At 36.9% G+C, this 15,725-nt stretch overlaps 1 protein-coding gene across 2 annotated transcripts in view; it reads right to left on the bottom strand.

The window, feature by feature from the left end:
* Positions 1 to 15,725, bottom strand: part of LOC109423344 (syndecan) — a 158,350-nt gene that overhangs the window by 42,710 nt on the left and 99,915 nt on the right. The gene's annotated exons all lie outside the window — the stretch shown is intronic.

The raw sequence follows: 15,725 nt of genomic DNA, 5'->3' as shown, positions 1-15,725 counted from the left end.
GGGAAATTACACTGTTGAAAATGCTTTGACATCCATGTGCACAACAGAACATGTGCTCGATGAACAAATTGAGATTTGAAATTATGAAAAGAAATCCACGTACTCCGGTGAGACTCGAACTCACGACTCCCAATTCGCTAGACGGGCGCTTCTATTCCTTCAAGCTACGGAGTCACTCGACTATCTCCGTCGCCAGCAGGCCTAGAACTGAACTCGATTCCACAATCGCACATGGTTATCTTCTTTTCACAATCCAAACCCCCTTCGGATGGGATTAGATGAACATCTAACACATTGTCTGTTGTGCACATGTATGTCAAAGCGGGAGAGGAAGTTATTTTTAATTGTCGAGAGCTTCGGGCACTGCCTTCCAATCACTTATTGGTATGGCAATTAGTGTGCAGTCGGACTCTCGACGGGTCGGTCCTCGGCCGACCGAATACGGTAAGGGTGACCGTAGCACCTTACAAATGTCAATTTCTTGATTTTGCTTTGGCTGACCAAGCCATGTGGGAAATTACACTGTTGAAAATGCTTTGACATCCATGTGCACAACAGAACATGTGCTCGATGAACAAATTGAGATTTGAAATTATGAAAAGAAATCCACGTACTCCGGTGAGACTCGAACTCACGACTCCCAATTCGCTAGCATTTTCAACAGTGTAATTTCCCACATGGCTTGGTCAGCCAAAGCAAAATCAAGAAATTGACATTTGTAAGGTGCTACGGTCACCCTTACCGTATTCGGTCGGCCGAGGACCGACCCGTCGAGAGTCCGACTGCACACTAATTGCCATACCAATAAGTGATTGGAAGGCAGTGCCCGAAGCTCTCGACAATTAAAAATAACTTCCTCTCCCGCTTTGACATACATGTGCACAACAGACAATGTGTTAGATGTTCATCTAATCCCATCCGAAGGGGGTTTGGATTGTGAAAAGAAGATAACCATGTGCGATTGTGGAATCGAGTTCAGTTCTAGGCCTGCTGGCGACGGAGATAGTCGAGTGACTCCGTAGCTTGAAGGAATAGAAGCGCCCGTCTAGCGAATTGGGAGTCGTGAGTTCGAATCTCACCGGAGTACGTGGATTTCTTTTCATAATTTCAAATCTCAATTTGTTCATCGAGCACATGTTCTGTTGTGCACATGGATGTCAAAGCATTTTCAACAGTGTAATTTCCCACATGGCTTGGTCAGCCAAAGCAAAAAATCAAGAAATTGACATTTGTAAGGTGCTACGGTCACCCTTACCGTATTCGGTCGGCCGAGGACCGACCCGTCGAGAGTCCGACTGCACACTAATTACCAATAAGTGATTGGAAGGCAGTGCCCGAAGCTCTCGACAATTAAAAATAACTTCCTCTCCCGCTTTGACATACATGTGCACAACAGACAATGTGTTAGATGTTCATCTAATCCCATCCGAAGGGGGTTTGGATTGTGAAAAGAAGATAACCATGTGCGATTGTGGAATCGAGTTCAGTTCTAGGCCTGCTGGCGACGGAGATAGTCGAGTGACTCCGTAGCTTGAAGGAATAGAAGCGCCCGTCTAGCGAATTGGGAGTCGTGAGTTCGAGTCTCACCGGAGTACGTGGATTTCTTTTCATAATTTCAAATCTCAATTTGTTCATCGAGCACATGTTCTGTTGTGCACATGGATGTCAAAGCATTTTCAACAGTATAAAACCCCATATCTTTTCAACAGCATTTACAAATAAATACATAACATTTAAATAAAGTAATATCACCTTACACGACATAAAGGAATTACGAATGAAATTCTAAAAAAAAAATCGAAGCAAACTGCCGAAGGCATTCCGAAAGAATCTGCTGCATGAATACCAATAAGAATTCATGAACAAATGTTCTAAATAAATCTTTCGGAGTTGAAGAAAGGATTCACAAATAAATTGGTGAAAGTTAAAAATTCAGGAAATTTCTTTGTGATTTTTTCAGGTAATTCTGGGGAAACTACCCATTTATTTTTTGCAAATTCAGAAATTCCCAAATGAAAATTCTGAAGTAACATGAAAATATGTTTTTAAAAATCTGCAATTTTCAAAAGAAAAGCCTTATGAATTTTAAAACGGAGTTGCCAAATCAATTACCAAAGGAATTCTGGAAACAATTTTCACATGAAAGCCCGAAGAAATTCCCAAAAACAACTACCAGAGAAATTTTCAAAGGAATTGCCGGAAAAAACTTTCATAAAAATAACCTTAGAAGCATCCAAAGAACTGCCGAATGAATTCCTGATGAAATTTTGAAAGCATCTATAAACAATTGACCAAATCAATTCCAAAACAGAACTGAAAAATATTACAAAGATGCTACCGAAGAAATGTCCATGGAAATTCCCACATCTTTGCACAAATAAATTTCCGAAGAAATTTTTGAAATAAATATGCCGAAATGATTTCGGAAAGTATTCTCAAAAGAAATGCTTGAGGAATGTTCAAGAGATTTACCGAAAGATCAAGGGAATTGTTGAAACTATTGGAGCAATTGTTCCTGCTATTCCTTTTGAAAATCCTGCTACAGTTCTTTTGAAAGTTTGATTTCGAATAATTTTCCAAAGGAATTCTTGAAAGAATTTTCAGTGCAAAACCTGAAGGAATTCCCTGAGAAATTTTCAAATTTTCTTAAAAATAGCTTTAAAAGTTTCCAAGTTGCCAAAAAATCGTATAAGAATTGCTAAAGGAATATCTGATGAAATTGTGAAAGTATTTCCAAAGCAATTGCACAAATCAACTTCAACACAGTGGAAAATATTCCGAAAATGCCTATTGATATTTCCTTAAGCTTTCACCAATAAATTCCAGAAGAAATGTTCAAAGAGCACACCAAAGGAATTTCAGAAATAATAAAAAAAAAACTGCTTCAGTAATTTCCAAAGGATTTACCGAACGATTTTCCAAAACTAATACCAGAAAAAATCCAATTAAATTGTTGGAGGAATCTTTAACGGAACTTTTGGAAAAATTCTCGGAATAATTACTTAGAGAATTGGCTGAAAAAATTGCCAGGCTATACCGAAGACATTTCCAGTAAAATTCAAGAAAAAAAAATCAAAAAGCTTTGATTATTCTTTGAATGAATTTTCTGGCCTCTCTTCTACTGGACTGCCATCCACAACCTTCCCAATTTTGTAATCAAGAACAAAAACATCGTGTAGCCTAGGCAAACAGTTTGCACGGCAAGCACACAGAAAACTTAATAATTTTCCATTAACGAAGGAGCTCCTAATTATGAATAATACATAAACCGGTGAGCCTGCTGCTGTATGCACGCAGAGAGCTTTACGCTTCCCGTTCTACCTTGGCTCCGCCGTTAACTCGAAAAGAACCTTCCACAACTCGACATAACAAGACGAAAAAAACAGCTCCATTTGGTTTCAGGAACAAAATGAAGTAAGTATTTTCCCCGCGCCATAATGTACCCCTGAAGAATACGAACCGAGCGAGCATTGGGCAAAAATTTATGAATCACGTCCATTGTTTATCATCACTCACGAGGCCGTGATCCATTACCGGGTTTCCCCAAACAGTTTTCCCCTCCAGGGTTTCACCCATTTTCACGCGTTGTTTCAGTCAAACCGAGTGAAGAAAACCAGCAGGTATAGGTAGGTATCGGCCGACGCTTCGACCCCATTATTTCACGATCCCACCACCAAACGCTTGAAATATTCAGATATTGCTGCTTCCGAAAAATATGTTTCAAACCTCACGCTGGCGCTACTGGCTGAGGCTGTTTTCGCTCTCGCCAGTCACGGTAGGCAGGCAGATACAAGCACTTGCTTCTTGCACACTCGAGAAGAAGTGCAGCGAAGCAAAAAATTCACTCACTTCGCTTCTATGCATGTCTAGTGGAAGAAAGCAACACCACTAAATTATGCATAAAACTTGTTCTGAAAGTGTAGAGGCGTGTTAAGTTCTCACCCAAGAATAATAAAGAACGAGGTGCCTAGTGGAGAAAATAGGTGAGCAGCTCTGGAGAATATCTTAGTGAAAGGCAATCTAAGGAAAAACAAACTTTATTGCATGGAAATGGGTTATCCTCGGTGATGTTATCAACAAACTTCATAGGAAAATTTTAACTTGACATTTCAAAGCTGTAATGAATTTCTGTGGAGTTGCTTTAGCAAAAATGTAGCAATTTTACGAAAGAACTCCTGGCATTTTTTTTCCGTGCATTCCCTCCGGGATTCCTTCATGAGTTCCTTCTGTTATTTCTCCAGGAAGTCCTTCCAAGATTTGCCCCAAAATTCCTTCCAAGATCTCCCCATAAAATCCATCTGCCTTCTGGGATTCCTGCAGGAATTTCTTCTGAAACTCTTCTAAGAACTCCCTCTGAGATTCCTCCAGGATTTCCTTCTGGGATTCTTCCAGAGTTTCCACCAGGAATTCCTTCACAGATTAATCTAGGAGTTCTATTTTAAATTTCTCCAAGAATTCCTTCCGGAGTTCCTCCAAGAATACTTCAGGGGAATTCATGTAGGAATTCCTGAAGGGATTGCTGGAGGAATTTCCGCAAAAATTTCAAAAAGAATTCCCAGAGGAATTCCCAAAGAAATTGTTGTAGGAATTCCTGAAGGAATTCTTGGAAGAAATTCCGAAGAAATTCCAGAATTTCCTGGAGGAGTTTCCGAAAGAGTTTCTGGAGGAATTTCCGAAGGAGATCCTGGAAGAATCCGCGAAGGAATTCCTGAAGAAATTTCCGAAAAAAATCCTGGAGGAATTTCCGGAGGAATCCCATTTCCCATTTCTTTATTAATTTCTTCAAGATTTTGTTTCGGAAATTCCTCCAGTAATTTCTTTCGGAATTGCTCCATGAATTTCTTCGAAAGTTCGTCCAAGAATTTCTTAGGAAATTCCTTCCGGAATTTCTTTGGAAATTTCTCCAGGAATTTCTTCGGAAATTCCAAAGAAATTCCGGAAGGAATTTGCTAAGAAATTCTTGGACGAATTTTCGAAGTAATTCATGGAGCAATTCCGAAAGAAATTGCTGGAGGAATTTCCGAGAAAAAAATCTTGAAGGAATTATTTAAGAAATTCCTGGAGGAATTTTCAAAGAAATTCCTGAAGAAATTTCCAAAGAAACTCTCAAAGGGATTTCTGGATAAATTTACGAAGGAATTTCTGTAGGAATCCCTAAAAAAACTCCTGGAGGAATCCCCACAGAAATTCCCAGAAAAATCCCCGAAGGATGTCCTGGAGAAGCCCCTAAAGGAATTCTTTAAGGAATCTCCGAAAGAATTTCTGAAGGAATCCCCGGAGGAATTCCTTGAAGAATTTCTAATGGAATTCCTGAAGGAATTTCCGAAGAGATTCCTGGAGGAATTTTCGAAGAGATTACTGAAGGAGTTCCCGAAGGAATTGCTAGAAAAATCCCCGAAGGAATTCCTAGAGAAGTCCCAAAAGGAATTTCTGAAGGAATTCCCGAAAGAACTTTTGAAGGAATTTACGAAACAATTCCCGAAGGATTTCCTAGAGATATCCCCGAAAGAATTCCTGAAGGATACCTTTAACGTTACTTAGAAGGATTTTTTCAACACTTTCACCGTCATGGCATAAATCAATTACACCCACTGCCTTTGAGGCAAAAACAGAATAGTTGTATTTTCGGATCAAACAAAATAACATGTTATAACATTTTCAGAAAATTATGAATAATAAACCAATCCTTAGGGAAATTATCCGGCGGTTACTTTGGAAATTCATTTGCTTCATTTGTTTCCCAGTTTATTTATGATTTATTTCGGTTGTTTCTTCGGCAAATCCCTCAAATATTTCTTTACAAATTATAGGAGCTGTGACTTTGAGAATGTCTTTGTAAATTTCTTCGACAATTCCTTTCAACTCCTTTCGGCAATTTCTTTCAAAATGTGGATGGTGAGATTTGATTTTGGTATTCAAAAATCTTTCAGGACGACCTTTGAAAATTTAATCCGTAATCACTTTGGACACTTTTTTTGTCAATTTCTTTGGAAACAGTTTTGACGATTCCTTCATGAGTTTATTTGGCAATTATTTTGAAAATTTTATCAGCACTATCTTTGAATTTTTTTTTTTGAAAATTTCTTCGCCAATCATTTATGAAGTTTCCCAAGTATTTTTATTGTTGTTTGTTTATTATTATTTTCAATCTTTGTACATACCGACTTTTCGAACCCTCTAAGCGGAATACCCTCTTCGAATGAGTGTAATCAGTTTCGTAACTTTTAATTCCGCCCTATTTTGCATATCCTTTGACAGATACGCGTATTTAAAAGGTACGAAATTGATTCAAAATTTCTCCAGCAATGCTTCCGACAATTCCTTTAGTAACGTCTTCGATAATGCAGCCGGCAATAATTCTGGGAAATTTGTTTTGCATTTTTTTGGTAATGTCTTCGGCAATTCCTACTGCATTTTTTCAGAAATGCCTTTGGTAATATGCTTAAAAAATCTTTAGCAATTTCATCACAACTTCCTTGAAAATTTCTCAGGCAATTGTTTTGCAAACAACTTTAGTAATGACTGTGGGAACTGCTCCGATAGTTCCTTAGAAAGTTCATTTGTTTTATTTTCGAAAATCTTCGGAAATTAATTTGAAATTCTTCTGGAAATTTCTTCGGAAGTTTTTAAAACAATGGCGCGGTCTCGTAACCATGCATATCACACGTCTGCTTTGCATGTGCAAGGTCATGGGTTCAATTCCCAGCCATGCCACCAACAAGTTCTGTATTGCGACCCTAGCATTCGAAAGATGGCAAAAGCTAGAAGGATACGATGGGCATGGTATGTTGTGAGAATGCCGAAGAACAACGCTGCAATACTAGTGTTCAAGCTGCATACAAGGTGGGCCAATCAGATGATAACAGATCTGGTAAGCGTTGGTCATGGCCGAGGTTGGAGATGGGGAATTGGAGAAATTTTGTTGATTAAATTTTGTCTGGAAAAAAAATAATCCAGAAAAGCTCCTTCACAAATTTCCAGAGCAATTCTCGGAGGAATTTCCAGAGAAATTGCTCGAGGAATTTCCAGAGGATTTTCTGGAGGAATTTCCAGAACAATTCCTGGAGGGATTTCCAGACGAATTCCTGGAGGAATTTTCATAGGATTTTTTGGAGGAATTTCTGTAGAAATTTCCAGAAGAGTTCCTGGAGGAATTTCCAGAGGAGATGCTGGAGGAAATTCCAGAGAAATTCCTGGAGGAATTTCCGGAGGATTTCTCAGAATAATTCTTGGAGGAATTCTCAGAAGAACTCCTGGAGGAATTCCTGAAGGAATTTCCAGAGGAAATCCTGACGAAATTCCCAGAGCAATTAATGGAGGAGTTAACAGTGGAATTCCTGTAAGAATCTCTAGAGGAACTCCAGGAGCAATTTCTGGAAAAAATTGCAGAGGAGTTCCTGGGCGAGTTTCCAGAGGAATTCCTGGAGGAATTTACAGAGGATTTTTCAAACGAATTTCCATAAAAGTTACTGGAGGCATTTCCAGAGGTATTCCTGAAGAAATTGCAAGAGGAATTTCGAGAGGAGTTCCTGGTTTTCCAGAAAAATTCATAGAGGAATTTCTTAGCAATTTCTGGGTGCATTTTCAGATGATTTTCTGGAGAAACTTTCAGAAGAATTCCTGGAAAAAAATCCAGAGAACTTTCTAAAGGAATTTCTGGAGGAATTTCTGGAAGAATTTCCAGCGGAATTCCTGGAAGAATTTCCGGAGAAACTCCTGTAGGGATTTCCGGAAAAATTCCTGCAGGAATTTCACCGTAGGCATATCTTTGGGAATTTCTAGAGTAATTATTGTGGGTACTTTTCACGTCCCCTCTTTATGTTAAGACCGTCAATCATACAACATTATTCAATTATTCCAGTGAAATATGCATTTGAAAATACGCATCGATGTTGCCTATAATGGACACCACCAGGGTCCATTATCGGATTATTTACAAATATCTTGGTGCCTATAGTGGACCCCCCATTTGATTTCCATGTTAGCTGTCACGCCGCCGACGGTGCTTATAGTGGACCCTCCCTGAGTGTGCGTACAGTGGACCCTTTTGAGAACTCGAACGGAATGAACAAAAACTCGTGGGTGATGCCACGATAAGTGCGGCATTTAATGAATATTGTTGCTCCATTGGATCCGACCTAGCCTCCAGAATTAAACCTGATAGGGACATCTTGAAGTTCAACTCTATAAAAGTAAATAGTGCATCTATGTTTTTAAGACCAGCGTCTACATCCGAGGTGATACTTCTTATAAACCTACTTAAATCAAATAAAGCGCGAGGCCCAGATGACTTTCCAGCAGACTTGGTAAAATATCATCACCAATACTTTGCCCAGTTACTACGAGATGTTTTCAACGAATCTATCGAAATAGGCGTTTATCCAGAATTTCTGAAGGTGGCCAGAGTAGTTCCAATATTCAAAAAGGGAGATAGGAAGAATGCTGAAAATTATTGTCTGATTGCTGTGCTGATAATTTTTAACAAAATAATAGAGCAGCTCCTGGTTACCCGTATTAATGACTTTTTCGATCATCATAACATCTTATATAACATGCAGTACGGGTTTAGATCCGGTTCCAGTACAGTGACCGGCACAAAAAAAGATCCACCATATAGTGATTTCAGTTTCTAATGAAAACTACATGCAAAAATGATAAAATATATCTTTCAATAAATGCACTACATCCATTTTACATTGTTTTAGTAATCTATGTTGAAAAATATTCAGTTTTTGAGGAATACAGCGAACTCAGATAAGATTGGGAAAATTACTTAAAAATTGGGTATGATAGAAAAAAAGATCCACTTAGCAATTAATTCTGAAACTTCAAAATTTCGCCAAATTTTCACACAATTTGCTTCTTGGTTTATGCTATTGTGATGTTTTTGACATGTCAAAATAATTTTGACATGAGTTTTATCAATTTTAGGGTGATATGGGGCGAGTTTATTTTTCATGATTAATATAATAGGTAAAATTTTCCCTAAACTACAGAAAATATCTGTAAGCAAGAACGAATACTATTAATCTACAATACAACAATAACGCAGCTTGCAGACATACAGAAATGTACTTTTTTGAACAATTTTTATGAGTTTTGGTCGACAAATGCAAAGAAATGCACATGTTGTGTAGATTATTAAGAATTATTTCATATTTATTTATATTTTCTGATAACTCAAAACACTCTCACGTTTGTGTATCGCAATGATCACCTCCATCTGCTTGTACTAAAGCTAGTTGGAGGTATATTCCATCATATACACTTTGATAATTACAAAATTTCAATGTATTGTAAGTGGTACACACGGGTGTTCAATCATAATGTTAACTTTTAACATCAAATTCCACTGTCGCTTCAATACACCCATTCTCAGAATCAACAGTTTACAAAAAATAAAACGTCAGATCATTTAGCTGTCTTCTGCAATATTTTTCGTTGGAATGCAAGTAATATATGTGCTGAAGACTCCAACATGATTTGACGTTAGTCTCTCTTGCAATCACTCATATCATGTGTTCGCATAATTTAACACCAGTGTGATTTTATTTTGCAAGTTAACATTATAAGTGCGCACCATGTGTACCACTTGTCATACATTGAAAATTTGCAATTATCCTTGTGTATATGATAGAATATATCTCCAGCAAGCTTTAGTACAAGCAGATGGAGGTGATCATTGCGATATACAAACGTGAGAGTGTTTTGAGTTATCACATTATATCAAATAATCCTTAATAATCGTCACAACATGTGCATTTCTTTGCATTAGTCGATCAAAACTCATAAAAATTGTTCAAAAAAGTACATTCCTGTATGTCTGCAAGCTGAATTATCGTCGTATTGGAGATTAAAAGCATTCATTCTTGCTTACAGATAGCTTCTGTAGTTTGGGGAAAATTTTACCTATTATATTAACCCCCCCCCCCCCCTACACCTACAATCAATTTATTATAGTTTTTGCCATCTAAGCCCCCTTGAAAGAGCTTAAAGCTCACTGGGGTTAATGTCAATGTATGTATGTTGAATATTGTGTAAAAAAAAATAAGGAATTCTAAAAGGGATTTTTTGATCAATTCTAGGAGAAATTCATGGATAAATTCTTAGAGCAATCCCAGTAAGAATATTTAGAGGAATCTAAGGTATTCCTGGAGGAAAACGGAAAGAAACTCCTCGAGAAATCTTTGTAGACATGCCTGAATGAATACCTAGAGAAATCCCTCGAATAATCAATAGAGGTGTTTCAGGAGGAATTCCAGTAAAAATCTCAGCACGAATCCCTGAAGCAATCTCTAGAGAAGAAGAAGCCATTTTCTTTGAAAAATAATAACTTATGTAAGAACGAAGCATCGTTGACACATTTATTTATTTATTTATTTATTTTTAACTTTTAATTTTGTAAGAGGGGAAAAGCCCCTTTGAGTGATTTCCAAATTTACATGTTGAAATCGTTGACACAATGTTTAACTGTCAAATTGTTAGCAATTCAAAAAAAAAAGTACAAAATAAAAACTGTTTTCCACAAAGTTTTCCACTGTTAAGGAAAATCGGTTGGAAAAGTCGGAATATTTTTTAACAAGTCCGAAAAAATTCCCATAAAAATATTTTTGGAAGGGAATTACATAAGCTATATCCTGTAAAATTTTCAAGAAGTGGTTTTTCTCCGTTCTTGAGTTATGACCAATTTTGTGCAAATTAATACACTCTACTCATAACTCAAAATAAAATTCCCTGTGTTTTCCAGGTTTTTTCAGATGAAATTTTGCAAGTTTATAATTAAAAAATAACCAAAATTTTCTAAAAATTATAAAGGGTGACTTAGAGTATCATCGGCAGGTTTGTTCTCTTCATCATGAGGGATTTATGCAGGCCAAATTGCCTGAAACTTGATCATATTCAGCTTGGTTGGGAAGGATTTGATGCCAACTTTGAGTTCAACAGGTTTCAAAAAACCCCCCACGACGAAGAGAACAAAACTGCCGAAAATACGTAAGTTCCCCTACTCTTCAAAAATTCTTTCAAGATTTCTGAGCATAATTTCTGGAATTTCTTCCAAAGTTTCTTCCTGGCTTTCCGCAGGATTCTTTCACACGAGATATCTGTTTGAGTACGTCCCGATATTTCTTGCAAAGGTTTTCCGATATACTTCTAGAGATTCTCGTTGGATTCCTCCTGAAGATCTATCCAAAACTATTCAAAGTTTCTTCAAGATTGTCATTGGTTAAACCTCGTAGCCATGCGGTTAGAGCCCGGGTGGATGAGGGTTCGATTTCCACTCCGAGCGATGAAATTTTTCACGAGAATAGCTTCGTATCCGTAGCCACTCCGTGTTAAGTTTCGTTCAATCGGTGCAGCCGCCGACTGAAGCCAGTGTCCATGTCTTTTTTAGTGGTTTTCCGGGACAGCTAGCCATAAACTATTGAATTTATACCGATTGTTTTCCAATATTCCTCTTGTTTTCCTCGCGGAACTTCGTCCGCAGCTGCTTTCAGGATTCCATGAGGTTTTCAGAATTCCACCTTGGATGTCCTTAATAATTCTTCTCGGGATTACTATTACCTAGAACTTTTTTCGAGATGTCTCATTATTCCGCAGGTTTTTCCTGAAGTTCCTGTCGAGATTTCTTCAATAACACTTAGCGGAGTTTCTCGCAAGATTTTATTTGAATTCCCTCGAATATTTTTCCATGAATTTCCTATAAGGTATTTCGTAAGTTATCTCAGGAGACATTCTGAGAAAAACCCGTAGAAGAATCCCTGCAATTACTTTGGGAGAAATCCTTAAAGGAGTATCCAGAATCTCGGGACAATTTCTGGTAAAGATTCCGGGAAGAATTTTAGGAATAATGCACAGAATATCTGTAAAAACTCTCAGGTGGAGCACTGCAAGAAATCCGGTACAACTACAAGAAACAGCCTGGCTCTGAAAGAATGCAAGAGAAGAATTCAATGAGAAATATCAGCAATAACTCTTGTGGGAATCCCAGAAGGCACTCTGGAAAAAAATCTTAGGAGAAAATCCAGGGTAAATTAAGAAAAACTCTGAGAGACATCTCATGACCAACATCGGAAGGAATCTTCTGAGAGAAGTTCCAGGAGATACTCCGAGAAAAATCTCAGGAAAACTTCAAAATAAACCTCGCGAAAACTTTTAACATATTCCTGTAGGAAACCAGGAAGAACATCTCGAAGAAAGCACAAAGCAAGGGTTTGAAGATATCACAGGAAAAAATGAAAGAAATCTCTTGAGGACTTCTTGCAGTAAATTCGTGAAAACTCCTTCAGAAACCCTTGGAGGAACTTTAGTAGAAACCCCAGGAATAACTGCTTTAGCAACTCTGAAAGACATTCTGTGAAGATCTCTCGGAAAGTCCCAAGAGGAACACCGGAAGGAATCGGGTAAAATTTCCGTGAGGAGTGCCGAAAGAAATTCCACGATTTATCCCGACAGATATTCTTGTAAAGTATTCGGGATAAATTCTGGTAGAAATCCTACGAAGATTTCTTTGAGCAAAACACTGGAGGAACTCTGGGAAGAAATAGCATCCCCGTGAAAAACTCCAGGAGAAACCGGTTGGAATTCAGGAATCCTGGAAGGAATCCGGAAGTATACCTTTCCGGAAAAAAAAAAATCAAAAAAGAATACCAAGAAAAATAGCGTGAAAAATGCGGAAGGAATATTATAAGAAATCCTGGGAGACATTCCAGTAGGAATTTTTAAAGAAGTTCCAGAAAGAAATTCTGACGGAATTTCTGGAAAAAATCCTTGTAGCGAAATTTCTAAATTGATTTTTACTACCAGGTTCATACGACCCAATATTTTTTTTTATCGGAGTAAAATTTCCCTGAGTACTCAAGAAATACCCTGAGTATTTCAGGTTTTTTCCAGTTAAATAAAATTCCCTGAGGATTCCCGGTTTTCCAGGTTTTTCCAGGTAGTAGACACCCTGTAATAATAGAGACGGTCGTAAATCAACCAACATCTGGACAATTTTCCCAAAATTGGTCTCAAGAACAGAAAAAAAACACTATTGACCATTTTATAGAATATAACTTATAAAATTACCTTTCAAAAATATTTTTTTTGGGGAATTTTCCAATCTTCGAATATATTTTATCCGACTTTTCCAACCGATTTTCCTCAACAGTGGAAAACAATTTTTATTTTGTATTTTTTTTTTTTTGAATTGGTGAGAAAGTTTGCTTATGATTTCACAAAAAAATGTGTCTACGATGCTTCGTTCTTGAGTTATGATTTTTCAAAGTAGGTGGTGGCTGTGGAAAATGTTTGCTATCCGCTGGAGTATTAAAATTAAGCGACCCTGATTTTTTTCAATTTACTTTTTGTTCATATATATATGAACCCTACCTGTGCACTATGGGCCAGAAATGAAAATTTCGCGACAAAATTCAAAAAAGTTGTTTTTTTTTCTGATATCAATCAATTTTCATATATGTATGATTGTTTGGGCTATGTTTGATTGTATTCCGACTGATTTTTTTTTTGTTTTGTAACAAAATTGTATCGTTTTTTGTATGGAGAAACTTCTTATAAGCGAAAATTCTCGATTTTAACCAATATTGAGGAAAATGTGATTTGTGGTGAAAAGTGTGCCTAACAAATATAACACATACATTTCCTAACAGTGAATTTAGTATATTTTGCATATTTGGTGCACAAATTGCGATATCTTTAATTTTAAATTAAAATTTTACAATATTTACTCAAATTTTACGGTTTATTTGCCAATTTGTTCAAAAAGTAGGAGTACTCGACCGTGTTCGACATGCAACTGCTCTAGAAAGCTAGTTGAGACTCTTTTTTTTCGGATGCTACCGGACTTTTTTACGGGAATTTGCGAGAAACCAAGATAGAGCACAGAGAACAGACATCCGAAATTGTGCAAGGAATTTAATGACCATTTGAAATCGGCAACACAAGTGGCAACCTCGTGGTACTGCAATCGGTTAGTTTCCCATACTAATTTAATTCACCACTTGAAATGTTTCAATTCACCACTGACTGTGGCAGCAACAAACTACTATTATTCTGGAAGATTTCGTTTCAGGTGATATTCAGACTGTGATTGTAGTCGTTTAAATCAATACCACACACTCAAAGTGCAAAGTTTCGGTACATCAATTTGTGTCAATTATGATTTTTTATAAGCTCAATTTATGTATATATGGATAAGTTTTTGGTGAAAAAATCCGCTGCTCAGATGTTTCAGATGTCCGGCATTTGGCCGAATGCCGCTTGGCCGAATAATGTTCAAAATAATTCAGAGACCCCTTTTCACATTATAGCTGCCAATTTGATCATCATTTATTTTTTCCCTCTTCCTTCCTCCAACCATTGACTATTCTTTCTTGTTTTACAATTCAGGGATTAGTTGGCGTTGAATCTGTCAAAATTTTATCAGAGATTTTTCCTGCTTTTAATCATGGGCGATTATTTTGAGTTATACTGACGTGGAGAACAGTGGCACGAACGTTTCTTCTTCAGTCAATCGGCATTCAGCCAAATGGCGTTCGGCCAAATGACCCTTTCGGCCAAATGGCGTTTGGCCAAGCGGCAATCACCCAAATGACAGTTGGCCAAATGACTCGGAGCCGGTATTTGAACAATAAATAAATTACGCTCGCTCTTAGTACATATGTACAAGTGGGATGAATATATTTGCGATAAATGGAAATATTTGATTTTACTTGTAATATTTAAAATGCCCTGTCATTGATTGGCTCGGTAGCTAAGTTGGTAAAGCACTTGTGTAGCATATAAGGGTCGTGAGTTAAAATCTCACTTGAGCTGTGGATTTGTTCCTAATTTCATTAATAATGTATCCATCTGTGCATATGTATGTACGTTGAGTTAATTTAAAATTCTAATTGATCACACGGGTTGATACATCGAAACTTTGCACTTTGAGTAAGTGTGTGGTCTTGATTTAAAAGCTTATAATCACATTTATATCTGAAACCAAATCTTCCAGAATGATAGTTGTTTGTTGCTATGTACATTGTTTCGCAAGTCATAAAGTCATTGCGTCGTAATGGCAAAAGTGGATGATTATTAAAGCAGAGCGTGAAATATTGTAAAATTAAAGCAAGCACTAAAATCACTCTAACTTGGTTTCCCGCAAATTCCCGCAAAAAAGTCCGGAAGCATTCGAAAAAGAAGAGTCTAAACTAGCATTCTAGATCGGTTGCATGTCGAATACGGTCGAATACTCCTACTTTTTGAACACATTGGCAAATAAACCGTAAAATTTGAGTAAATATTGTAAAATTTATTTTTAAACTTAAAAGAATTGCAATTTGTGCACCAAATATGCAAAATATACTAAGTTTACTTTTAGGAAATGTATGCGTTATATTTGTTGGGTACATTTTTCATTACAAATCACATTTTTCTTAATATTGGTTAAAATCGAGAATTTTCGCTTATAAGAAGTTTCTCCATACAATAAACCGTACAATTATGTTACAAATCGAAAAAAATAAGTCGGTATATAATCAAACATAGCCCAAACAATCATCTAAATATGAAAATTAATTGATATCAGAAAAACAACTTTTTTGGATTTTGTCGCGAAATTTTGATTTCTGGCCCATAGTGCTGTGAATAAAAAAATCATTAAATTCTGAGAACCATCGTACAAATTTGTACAATAATAAAAAAAAATCCCTATTTCTAATATTAAGAATCTCAATCTACGAGCA

This window comes from Aedes albopictus, chromosome 2, assembly GCF_035046485.1.
Source record: "Aedes albopictus strain Foshan chromosome 2, AalbF5, whole genome shotgun sequence".
NCBI lineage: Eukaryota > Metazoa > Arthropoda > Insecta > Diptera > Culicidae > Aedes > Aedes albopictus.
Note: the sequence above shows the minus strand (reverse complement) of the source record. Positions and strands in the feature narration are given on the sequence as shown.